Consider the following 14082-nt stretch of genomic DNA (forward strand, 5'->3'; position numbering starts at 1 on the left):
GATTGATTAAAGCATTATATATCAATCAGTTACGGAACCAAGCTTCCATTAGACTTCAATTTCTAAGTTCACCCCAAATTACCCTCGCACGCGGTTCATAATTTTTGGCTTTCTCCATATAAATTATAAACCTTTAACTCGGCATTTAGACGACAAAAATTGATGAAGAGACTTTGATGATTTGATGAACATTTTAAAAAAATTTTGGCTCTTGAACTTACATACTCTCTAAAACTCCTTCAATCACCATAAAAACCCTTGGAATTTCTGTCTTCCCTCTCTCTTGGTCGCTGAACGAAAATGATAAAGGAGAATGAAGGAAAATAAGTTTAGCTGAAAAATTGTGTTAAATTTCATGATTTTTTACTTCCTTCAATATAATCAATCTATCCCTTTATTCCTTTAATCTTAATTTCTTTTTCCTTGTAAATCCTTGGGCAAATAATTTTCGACTTAATCTGGACTCTCATTAATTTTAAGCTCTAGGTAGGAGAAATTGGTGCTGTTTTATTCTGATAAAATTTTAATTATTTAATCAATTCTTTTGAGCAATTTCTTAAAAATAAATTTGACATAATTCTTCCAAACATCTCTTCCTTGATATACTCCTTTCCTTCTCCTTCTTGGGCTTATTTAGACTCTCAAATAATATTGAGTTTGGTTGGAAGAAATTAATCCTTTCGAGTAGGGCGTTCAACAGGAGGGTATGGACCACTCATGACCTCACCTGTTACCCGCCCATATCTGCATATACCCATTTTTGGCTTATTTTAAAAAAGGTGAAAGTGGTTACGGGCAGGTCTAGGCTGCTTGTTTAGCCTAAAGCATCCTCTTTCTTTCTTTCTTTTAAAAAAAAGGTAGAAACATATGTTTTTCATGTCATTCTAATTTAACATAAATAGTATCATTCTAAAAGTTTAAACCATTGAATAATATAAGAATCAATAATTTAACAATAAATAAATAAGAATAAATAATTTTAATTTCCAAATAGTCATAATCTTGGCGTATTAGCCATTTAGCCTCATGAATTATCATTCAATCATTTCTCACATCCCATCTGATCAGGCCACCACAAATCCAGAAATTCAAAAAGCACCATAACTCTATAAGTGACATCATTTTAAAATTTTAAACACTAACACCTATCCAACTACACACACAACACATCACAAAGACACAAACATAGAAGATCTTCATTAATCATCAATCCTTATCTTCTTCAAAGTCACTTATGATACAATAGAAGATTGAACTACTGACTCTTTCTGTACAAGATAAATTAAAATAATTAGATCAATAAGTAATAATATATATTATATAATATGGAGAATGAATATCAATCAAATAGATTATTCAAATTACCATCAAAAGCATGCAAAATCACATCAAAATGTTCAACATCAATCTCTTCCAATGAAAGGCATAATGTTGATGATAGCACATTCTAGGTGCAAATGAATGCCTCACCACTTTTGAAGATAAAGAACTCCTAAAAGTATCTAGTACTCAACCCCTAATACTAAAAGAAAATTTTGGAGACACTATAGACAAAGATTTAGCCAACAAATCACATGCAATCAAATCCAAAACTTTTTATTTGGAAGAATTTACTTTCCACCATGCCAAAATGTCAAACTTTTCATCATAATAATTGACTAGCTATGCATTTAGATATTCCAACCTTGCAATTGGTTTATTTGGATGCATATTCATTGCAATGGCTAAGAAATATTGCATTGCAACATCAATAATTTTTTCAGAAGGTGAAGGAACTTGCTTCCCCTATCACTGGCACTGTTATTCCCCACCTTTGTAACAATTTCATGTAGTTCACCACCACTAACTGTAAGAGCTATTGTGCACTTATCAAATAAGTGATACAAAAGCCCCATAATTTTCTTTTTCATCGCTTCTCTATTGTGTAATCAGCAATAAAAATGTTTGAAAGCAACTTCAACATAAGAAAATTTGAATCTATAAGCAAGAATCACTACTATCAACTATACTGAATTCATGTTTTCCACCTTTTCCCAATACTTCTCATACTTACTTTGCATCCTTTCTGCCATGTCACTTAACAAAGAATTGGATTCAACTACAATTGAGTTTAGTCATGTCTTGATTGCAACTATATTTTGAAAGCATGTATTTAAACTTAATTTGATCTAGAAAATTAAACGGTCATAGTGTAGAACAAATCCAAAAAGGTGAGAAACTCCTTTGCAACACTCTAGTCATAGACATTAGGAAGTTTAATTGTACCTTCAACACCATCATAATTACCAAGTTCATCTTCATCCTCCATTTCCATTCTATCATCAACATAGCTTGATCTTGAAGATAGTTTAAATTTCTTTTTGAAGTGGTTCTTCTAATCTTCGTCTTTATCCTCCATCCTATAAAAAACCTTAGTGAACTTAACAACATTCTAGAATATGAGGTATGTTAAATTCCACTATTAAGATGAACAAAATATTTAAATATTAGGAGAAATTACATATTATAATGTAAATAATCACAATGTAATGATTATTTAAGTTACCTAGTAGGACAAACTATGTTGAAAAGACTTTTTGAATTGATTCTCAACTTTTTAACAAGCTCCTTAAATTTGCACAGCCTTCCTGAAGAAGATCTAACAAACTTGATTGCATGCTAAATGGGTTCAATAGATTGATTCTCATATTTAAGGGCCTCATAAACAATCAAATTAAAAACATGAACAATGTACTACATTTGTAAGAATTCTCCATCACATATTAGACCACCCAAATCCTTCAAACATTTTTTCAAAAACAAAATAGTAGAATCATTGGAAGAAGCCTTGTCAACTGCAATTACAAAGACTTTCTTAATACCCCAATAAAATAAGCATCCCCCAATTTCATTGCCAATGGTATCCTTTTTATGGTTTTCAACCATACAAAAATTCAAAAGTAGTTTTTGTAATGTCCATTCCTCATCAATCCAATGGGCAATCAGACACATGTAGTTAAAATTTTGTATTGAAGTCCAACAATTTGTGGTGAGTGACACACAAACTTTAGATTTATTAAAATATCTTTTCAAACTTTTTGCTTCTTCTAGATATATTTTGCAACACAACCTAGCCATAGTGGTATGTGATGGCCATGTAAATCTTGGTTCAAGCACTTTCAACATTTTTTTAAAACCATACCCTTCCACAACTCAAAACAACATCTCATCCAAGATGATGAATTGAGAAACTTCTTTTTTGCATCGCTCTGCAATGTAAGGGTAATGAGTCATTAATTTACCAAAATGAGTAGTGAACAAAGACTGCCCCACCTTGGCTTTGTTCATATTCTTTGGGTAACAATCAAAATGTCACCAAAAGTTTTTAGTCCTAGTTTTAGAATGATGATCAGGAAAATCCTTTTCACAATAGTTGCATTTGGCCTAATACTCATTTTTTTATTTATAAACTTTTCAAAATAATTTCACATTTTAGATGTTGAGCTCTTTTTTTTTTGTTTGGATGGTGGTGCTTCTTCAACTTGAGCAGCCTTAGATTCAATGCATGTTGTGATGGAGGTGGTAGCTTTAGACTCAAAGTCCCCTTCTACAACTTGCACATTTTCCATGATTATTTATGTGTTCCTCAATTAGCCTTATAGTGAATTAAAAACCATAGAATAGCCAAACCAAACCAATCACAAACTATAAAATTACTTAGATGTATCCAAAATTATATTGCCAAGTTTCAAAATTAAATAGTGTAAATTACATACAAGATGAGATCTCCTTGCATTCATTAATCACAACCTGCAAAGTCAATTCAAGTATGTTAAACCCACAAATTCTAGAAGCTCACTTCCATATTACAGATTCAAAATTCCATAATATATCATATACATTTAATAGGGCTACAACTAAATTTCATGGTCTGATCATATTGTCACGCCCCACCAAAACAAGCACAAAGTGTGAGGTAAATCTCACTTCATAAGCCCAATCAATTTATAATGCTTCTAATTAATCTTAAAAAAAAAAAGCACTTCATTAGTATAATGACAATTAATGTATATAAAATTCAGTATTAACTCCTTCCAGAGTTGAATTATTGTTACTTTTAAAATGAAAATGTTTAGACCAGTCAAATAACTTTAGTTGGAACAAGATATAAGAGTTTTTCCCTCAATCTTTAAATAATACAAATCAAAGAAATGGACACCTTTCTTACAATTATATAATAATTTATTTTTACAACAAAATCATAAAATAAATTTACCATGAACACAGCTTAAACATAGCAATTATTACAACTATCCAACAAGGGATCCTCTTTCAAATGCATATGAAAGAGGTGGCACATTATCTGAAATACAAATAATTTAGTAAGTACATAATAACAAAGTTTATTGTTAAAATATTTAAAATATAAATAAACAAAAATACTAAATCTTATTTAATTTCCTTAAGACGAAAGCCATAACTTGATAATTTGAAATATCTAAAACAATTAAAGTACATGTAAATGATCATGAATGCATATTTGTAGTACTAAAAATAGAAATCAAAACAAGATTTTAAAAAATATTTTTAATTAAATAATAAGAGTTTAATAAAAACATTTTTCTCAAAAACCAATTTCTTTAGAAAAACCAACATAGCACGAGATATCTTTCATTGATACACAACCTATGGGAAAATCACCTATTAGGCATGGCATATGCCATGAATAACAGGCGCAACTCAAAAGCCATGAATAACAGGCGTAGATACATAGTTCATGAGAGTAAATAATATATCTGATATAGCTTGAAACCACAAAAATAGGCATGAGCATTAGACTCAATGAAAAACAGGTGTTCTTTGTCTGGTACCCCTACACATCTTCATAGAAATCAACTCTTCAATATATAAACCTTTTTATTTTAAAAGAATCTAAACAATGTTCATAAGTCATTTTGTTAAACTTTCTCCCATGGGCTCATATGTGCTTGTAAAAACCTCTTCCAGTAATAACAAGACTCTTTTCATTATAAAAATACTCGCAATAATCTCAATTTCAATTGTTCAGCAAAATATTTGCTAAATCTTGTTTTCAGACCTCTATCCAAATACTTGCTAAAAGCTCTCTTAGCACAATGAGGCCTTTTTTAGTAATGGAGATTCATAAATTAGAAATAGAAGTAAATTAACATAGTTTATAAGTCATACCACAATGGTATAACTATACACTGCTTATAATTATATTTCAACTAAAGCAAATCCTCCTTTATGCATACCAAGATAAACTATATCAAGTAACATAACCTTTTACCAAGAGTTTGATGAAACTTTAGGAATATATCCAACACTTATATACTAATAAGGAGATTAAATAATACTCAATTTAAAATAAAATCAAGATTTTCCTAACAATACGAAAACTAAGTTACAAACTTTAAATGAGACCAATATTAGAATCAAGTGAAATTTGAGGACTAAAAGAGTAGTTCAACCAAATCAATAATTAACAACCTTGAAAGTTGTAAATTTGGGTTCAAGCTAAGATATAACTGTCAACATGGTGTCCAGTGTTTCTCCATTGAATTATGAAACACTTAGATTTCTAGTGACTCAAATGCTAACTTTCAAACAAGAAAACTAAATCAACCATATTCAGAAAAAATAGCAAGGAATATATAAGATATTATTGTCAATCATAAACCTTAAAAAAATCAAATTTCTTATTGTGCTGGTCATTCTTTTTGCATTTGGCAAAAACACTTTCAAAAGATTACTTTCCTACAAGTACCACTGAAAACCATCTAAACATGAGACACAGGAGTATTTGCCAAAATATTAACTATTTAATCACTATTAGATAATATAGTTCTACAACTCATTAGCTTTCAGAAATAAAAGTTCTCAACATTTTTTGTTCCCCCTTTTGCCTTCGGATAGCATATCTTTGTAAATGTTTGTTGTATGTGCAAGTTATTTGCAATTCCCATGCCGCTGTGAAATCTTTTTAGTACTTTTTTTTATAAAATAGACAAGTAAAAAAAAAACTGAGGTGGATCATTTCTTAAACTTGAATAAAGTCCATTTGTTTAGGGAAGTAAAAGCCATAGTAGCATAATTATGCAATCAATAATAACGTATATATACCAAATAATAACCCATCAAGCATAAAAAGTTCTTAGTAACCAAAGTTTTCCACCACACAATAATATATATATCCACATGTATATTCAAGTAATACCTATTTCTTTCTAAGTCTCAACATAGAGATTGAAAAAACTACATTCCAAGTTTAGTACTTAAACCAATATGCTTAATCGTCCCATTCCAATCAAATTCCTCTTCTAACATTTTAACAAATGCCTTATATGTGTTACTTGCCAAACCAGTCAATCACAGCTCTCAAGCTTCAAATCTCTTACCCAAAATCTCAAAACATCAATATTTAAAACTTATCATGCTACCTAGACCCAATTCCCCATCAAGAAACAACTTAAGTTCAAGAAAAATTCAAATCCACATCTATTTTCCTCAAGCATCAACCAAGCAATAATCCAAATTGCAAAATTCACACAAGATCAAATCAACTAGAAGCTCAACTCCTTCTAACCAGCAACTAAGTTTATAATAAAATAAGGATCCTAATTATAACTTATATGGAGCACCTAACCATACTTTCAAAGATAAAATACATAAGTATTCATATTTACGTCAAAAGAAAAGAATTTCAATCAAATCTTCACCCAGCACATCTAAAAGCCCCTTAGGAATCAGCAGGAGAATCAGCATCAGCCAAAATATCTGAGATCAAAATAATTTTACAGTGAATAACATCCCAATTTAATACTTAAGAAAAATAAAGGACTATAACAATGGTGAATTAAATAAAAATAGTAACATACTAAAACTCTTTTGCATAATTCAAAAAGATCATACATAAATACATAAAACAAATATATATTCAATTACAAATGACAGAGTATCAAGTTCAACAATTATTGTCTTCTAATTAAGTTATATAATTCAATCTTTAAAACCATATATGCTCAAACAACAGTTTGTTTAGAAAGAAATAAATAAATAGATAAAAAATTTTTAAAAAAATAAGTTTCCAACAATTCACATTTTTAGTGGGACTCTATCAAAATGATTATGAAGAATGGACACAAAGTCCACAAGGATAAATAACTAACAAGCGTAGACACACAATCTACGAGAGTGTAAATAATCAAGTGTGGTTGGAAATCACGAAACAAGCACAAGCATGAAACCCACAAATAACAAGAGCGGTCATAGGGCTCACGAAACACGCGCAAGTACGATACTCATGAGTTCCAAGCTAGCTAGGATTTAATCACGGCATGCCAAAGGCTAACAAAGCTGCCATTAGCAACCAGCATTTTGAAATCAGTCTCTCAATTTAAACCAAGTATGCAGGGATCTAAAAGGAAAATAAATTCATTTACCCCTTCAAAACATAATCATCATAAAATGATTTCAAATAATCTCCCATGCCTGAATCATAAAATAAATCATTTCTCAAGCCATAAAGTCAAACAATGTCAAGATAATAATTACTTGCGATTACATACTTGAAAAATAACTACAACTCTTTATACAATTTAATATAATGGACATATTTCCAAACATATTAATAATTAATAAATTTAAAATCATAATGATAAATCATTCTTCAACCCATAAATCAATCATTATCAATTTGTTAAAAAATTAAAGATACTCAATCATAGAATATTTCTTTCCTTTCCTTGAAAGCCTAGTATAAATAAAATTCAATTTGAAATAATTAATATTAAAATTTGAAAAAATTAACATTAAAATTTGAAGATCATAATTTAACAATATTTGGTAAAAATAATTTGGCTTATAAATTAATTGAAACACTATTCATTTACCTGAAGGGTTTCAAAATATAACTTGCTTCCAAGTTAATCTTCTAGTGGCAAAGCTTAGCTTTTTAAATTCCTATTGTCCAAGTAACACTATTGTTATTATTTTTTTTTTATAAACTTTATTATTCAATCCAAAATTCCAAAGAGATATCACAAATAAATCTTCCCAAACATTTTTACTTCAAATTTTAACTTCCCTTATGAAAAATAATTAGCTTCCATAACAATTTAGTAACCAATAATACATTCATCCTTCACCTTCAACAAAACCCTTTTCTTTCAAGCATCTTATTGAACATTTTGTAGACACGAACTCTTTAATAAACATTGGTTTTCTTACCCAAATCTTATTCCAATCATTTTTCATAAATTTTTCAATATCAACATTTAAATTAGTCAAACGTCTCCTTCATCATAAATCAACTTTAATACTCAAAGAAAATCATCTCCTAATTCCACATTACCCACGGTAGATAAAAAAAGAAAAAATAAAGAAAGAGAAAATCCATAATCTTAACCAACAATTTCTTAACAACCATATATCCCCAACAAATATTTTCACAATCAAATTCCCTCACAACCTTCAAGCTAAACCCAACTGAATAGAATTTGAATCAATCATGCTTCTCACCATAATTAATAGAATTAAAAAAATTTACAATCAAACAAAATTCTCCTAATGGGCATTCTAACAAACACCTTGCAGACATGAATTTTTTTCAAAATTTAATACTAAGCTTTACTCTTCAAATTTCATCCTAATAATTTCTTCTAAGAATTCTACAGTACCAATACTTGAACAAATCCAACTTGCCTAAATCTCTAGCACCCACACGTTCACAGCACATAGAAGTGGAGCGGAAGGATCAATTCACAACAATTGATTTTTACCAGATGCACAGATTCAGTAAAGAGAGGCAACTTTCACAATTTCAACCATTTCAACACAAACAAGAGGAGAATTTGCAACTTCAAGCGCTAAATCACGCACACACATTCACAAAAATAACCAGGAAAGAGGGTTTGAAGCCTCACAAATCAAACAGCAAAGACAGGGCAGAGAAACAGGAGGAGGGAAACGTCCGACTCCCAAGCTCAACAATGGTAGTTCACAGCGAGCACGGAGAAAAGAAGAAGACAAAGCTCACGACTGCATAGGGGAGGGAAAGACTCGGGATCTGCACCTCAACACGTCACAGCAGAAGTGAGCTTTGCAAGGAGGAAGAACGGAGTAGGGGAGAGCGGATGGATCTCAGCAGCGAGCGAAGCTCCAGCTCCCGTCGACAGTGTGATGAATGGCGGAGGACGGAGGTGGTTGGGTCGAGAGTTTGAAGCTTCTGAGCAACAAATTTCTCTTGCTCTCACACGATCCGGGCGCCAGCTAGAACAAGGAGGAAGAAAGAAGTCACGGTTGCCGGCGTTTGCCCGCAATGGAGGAGGAAGAAGACAGAGATCAATGGAGGAAGGGCTAGGGTTTTAGGTGTTGTTCTCTGCCTCTCTCTCTCTCTCTCTCTCTGCAACTCAGAACGGGATCGAAGATGAAGAAGAATTGAAAAGAATGGGGTGCACATGCTTTCAATTTCCGATGCCTTACCTTCCTCTTTTTTTTTTTTTTAAGGGGTAAAATAGTAATTTGTTAGGGTCTAAAGCTAAAAAATTGATATATTTTCCTTTGGCACTGAGAGGGTTTGAACGCTAAACCTAAACCTAAACATTTACGATAAAAACTACAGAGCTGCAACTCCTCATCGACTCTACTGTCAAAATAACATATAAAAAAATCAAATCACTTAATTATTATAATAATATTTTTTACCTTAAAACTTTAGGTCTTTACATCTTCAATTAGAGGTTTTAGATAAATATTAATATCATTTTTAAATTATTTTTATCTTAAAATTAACATGGACAGCATCATATACTTTCATTTTATGCATAATCAAGGTGATAGGTTATAAATCATTAAAAGAACAAGCTATGAACTATATATACCATTAAAACTATTGTAAGAATTCATTCCATTGGTAGAAAGTTCGAGCCTAAGATTTTTTGGCTCATTACTAAATTCAAAAATAAGTGATCAATTTTTTTCATTGAGTAGAATCTACTAGATGTCAGAGTTTTACATCGGATATCCTTTCATTTACATGCCCCCTTAAGTTCTTCACATTATTTGCATTTGAAAACAACCATTTGAATTTTGATATAATTGAAGATACCATAAGACCTTTATAAAAGCTCTATTTTTTTTATATCATGATACTTCACATTTTAGATACTTCTCTTCTCCTTTAAGCTCTTTTTTGTATAGCACACAATTATTAAGGTAAGTGTGTATCTTTTTATACTTCATACCCATTGGGCACAATCTTTGTGGTATCATAGTAACAATTTGGTAGTATATTTTCTTTAAGAAATGTTATTTGGAGCAACCCTAGTAACCATATAAAACTCTTGTCACTCCACCTAACTCTTGCCTTTAAGGTAACCAATTTTAACACCCAAATAATAGACTAAAATTGGTGCACCTCAAGTGCAGAGGCTTCTCCGCATGCACAAGTTTTTTATACACATGTGCTTGCTCAAAAGCCTCTTCCCCAACTTCACATATGATATCTTCTAATTGATCTGTATCCATATATACTTCATCATTAATATTATCAACTTTCACATATTGAAACAAATTATAGGATTTAATTGTTTACCATACCAAATCCATATAGTATAATTCTTGCAAGTCTCATTGCAAATATAATGCTCTTTTATTTTGACAACATCTAGTCTCTTATCATTCAAGCAATTAACATAAGAACAATAGAACCTTTCACTATTATCAATAGCATTTTTCTTAATAAATTCCAAAAACTTTTTCACCCAGCTATATCATACTCATTGCTTGATCTTCTAGCATTCATCCAACTATAATCCATATGTCACTACCTAAAGAAGAAGAGAACAATTGTGCATGTTATCACCTTCAAACTATTTCAAAAATATAAAATCCTCATTCACCTAAGATTTGAAGTAATTAACGGAAAAGAATAAAGTTAAAAAAATTTCAACAGAGTCTCCCCTAAAAAATGGACTTTCTAAGGCCTTGTAAAAAAAATTTACAAGAGAAAATTTTAGATTCGATAATTTGGACTAAGTCTAATGGACTAGCCTGAACTTACTTGAAAAAAATGTAAGGTTAGGCCCAAAAAATAATTTTTTTTAATTTTTGGACCTATTTAGGCCAAGCCTGAGCCCATACCCGAATAAAAAAATATTTTTATAAAATATAATAAATATTAATTAATTTTTAAATTTTTATGTTATTTTATATCAAAATACCATATATTTGAGTGCATTGCTATAGTTATTTTTTAAAAAATTAAAAATATTAATATTTCATATTTGATTATTTTTAATCAATAAAATATCTCAAAATAATATTTAAAATATATTTTAATATTAATTTTTATATTTTAAGACCGACTTTTTTTAAAAAAGTTTTGATTCCTATAAATCATTTGATACCCTAAAAATATATTCTACATTTCTTATAAAATAAGATAATTAATTTTAAAGTAAAAAATTAAATTAAAATAATTTTAAAAATAAAATTCAGGCATGTATGAATTTTAGGCTCTACTACTATATACACATAATAAATAGAATAATATTCTTGGATAATTCTTTGATTATTGTCAATGTCAAAATTGGTTAAAAATTAAGAATAAACTAGAGTAAATACCTCTTATATATAGGGGTTAAACAATATAAAAATAAAAAAAAATTTAAAAATAATATTTTACTCATAATTAAATGATTTTGTTTTACATGATATAATGATGATTATTTTTTTATACCTTTAAAAATGAAAATTCGCTACAAAAAAATAGCTGATTAATAACAAAATAGTGAAAATTTTGTCACTAAACGGGTTTTATTTGTAGCATAATAATAAATTATTAAATAAATTATATGTAAATGTATATTATAAATAATAAAATAAAATTAAAAATAATTTGTGATGGAATTAGCAACGGAATTATAATAAAAAGCTTTGTGATAGAATTTTTCATCACAAATTCTATCACTAAATTGGAATAATATATCCTAAAAATTTGTGACAGAATTTTCTATTGGTAAATTATTTTGATGGATTAGTGATTGAATAATGATATAATTTTAGATATGGACGGAATTAGCAATGGATTAGTGACAGATTAGAGTTGAAAATTTATTCCATCACTAATTTGCTATTTTTTTGTAGTGAGTACAGTTTATCCAAAAGTTATTAAAAACTTTAAATTAATTGAGGCAATGATTTTAAGTTAGTGGTATAGCCGTGATTGAATTGGATCAACTTAATCATCATTAAAATAATATTATTTAATTAAAATATATAAAATATTTATATATGACCATGATAAGAGCAATTTTTAAACAGCTATGACCTTAATTTATAAGTAAAGGAGACATTCATGAATAAATTATATAAAATATAACAAAATAGTAACATAGTTACTTAAGTACAAGATTGATAAGTTATAATTTATTTTTTCTTTTAAAGTCAAAATAATATTTTATGCTTAACAAAGTTACTTAAAAATTAAAATTGGTTCAAAAATAGAGAAAAATTTTTTAAAAAGTTTTGAGTATTTAAGAAAGCCTGAATAAGCACTCGAAGTTCAAAGATATTAAGGTTGGGCTTAGTCATATGAGCTTTTCATATAAATAGGATATTTTAAACCCGGCCCACCTGAATTACTAGCTTGAGAAAATTCACAATTCTATACTAAATAAATGAGCATCAACTTAAGGCCCAACAACATTCTAGCAGTAATTAATATCATTAACAACTAAATTTGAAGTAATTTAGGGAAAATAATGAAATTAAAAAAATTTAGCACAATCTCCCTTAAAAATTGAACCTCTAAAAATATTTTATAGGCAAAAAATATATAATTTTAATCCTAAACAATATCAACAACAACAATTTAATTACTTGCAACAACCTAGAGCATTAGGCTAGCAACTAACAGCACTCCCCAAACAACTAATATAATATTCAATTATCATCATACTCAACTATCATCTTCATCACACACACACACACACACACACACATAGCCACTAACTAATAAAAGAATTAACAAAAAAATACCATCAAATCAAACTAAGATTAAATTAAATGTAATTAAATTCAACCACACACACACATTAAAAATTAAAATTTAAAAAAAGAAACTGGAGAGCATACTAAAAAAATCTTCAAGAAACCATGAGTGGAGGAGGGGGGCAAGGGGGGAGAAGGAAGGAGGAGGCCAATGTGGGGAAGGAGGGACGATTGAGGGAGGAGGAGAGAAAAGGGGAAATGGGTTTTGGGAGATAGTGAGAGGAGGAGGAGGAAGGAGGACAACATACGGAGGAGAAGGAGGAGATTGACGACGAGCCAAAGGCAACAAAGAATGTCAATGGACTAGGCAAAGAAGGAAGAGAGGTGACACGAAATGATAGAAATGAGAAGATGATGGGTCTAGGCATAATTTTGAATGACTTTTTACATCAGATGGGATGCACAACTACACTTTCTACATTGGATTCTTTCCTACCCAATGTAGAAAGTTCAATTTCTACATTAGTTAAATACCATTTGATATAAAAAGTGATTATTTTTTTATTTTTCAAAAATATAAGCACTTTCTACATCTTGTATGGACAACCTAATGTAAAAACTATCAAATTCTTTGGCACCCAATGTGGAAACATAGTTTCTACCTCAATTGGTCCACACCTGATGGAGAAAGTGAATGGTCAACAGCCAATATTATAAAAATGCCATTGCTTGGACTTTCTATATCATTTTCTTACCAACTGATACAAAAAGTCCCTTATAAAATTCACAATTTGTACTAGAGAAATGTTCCTCTAAACTTCAGTTGTCTTTTACGAGCTTGATTAGCACTAATGTCTCTAATGTAGTTCAATTTTCTTTCATTATCATGTGCTATATAATAGATTTAAAATATAAATGAATAGAGCAAATTGATGGATTCAAAATCTCAAAGAACTTACAAGTTACAATAGCTAAATCTCAACCCTAATATTTGATTCCTTTAAAATCATAGTAAGGATTTAAGGAATAGAAGCAGGATTTGGGGATTCAGGGATTCAGAAGAGTGGAAGAGGGAAGGAGGGAGTAATA

At 29.7% G+C, this 14082-nt stretch overlaps 1 long non-coding RNA gene across 1 annotated transcript; it reads right to left on the minus strand.

Annotated features, from left to right (window-relative positions):
• Positions 1–6474: 6474 nt before the first annotated feature.
• LOC129287293 (uncharacterized) lies at positions 6475–9427 on the minus strand. The gene is made up of 2 exons (XR_008587636.1): positions 8925–9427; positions 6475–6777 (listed from the first exon to the last, which is right to left on the minus strand). It is a non-coding gene; the product is annotated as an uncharacterized LOC129287293 (long non-coding RNA).
• Between the last annotated feature and the right edge of the window lie 4655 nt (positions 9428–14082).

This window comes from Prosopis cineraria, unplaced genomic scaffold (genome assembly GCF_029017545.1).
Source record: "Prosopis cineraria cultivar Desert tree isolate PC_DT_omini unplaced genomic scaffold, ASM2901754v1 PC11, whole genome shotgun sequence".
NCBI lineage: Eukaryota > Viridiplantae > Streptophyta > Magnoliopsida > Fabales > Fabaceae > Prosopis > Prosopis cineraria.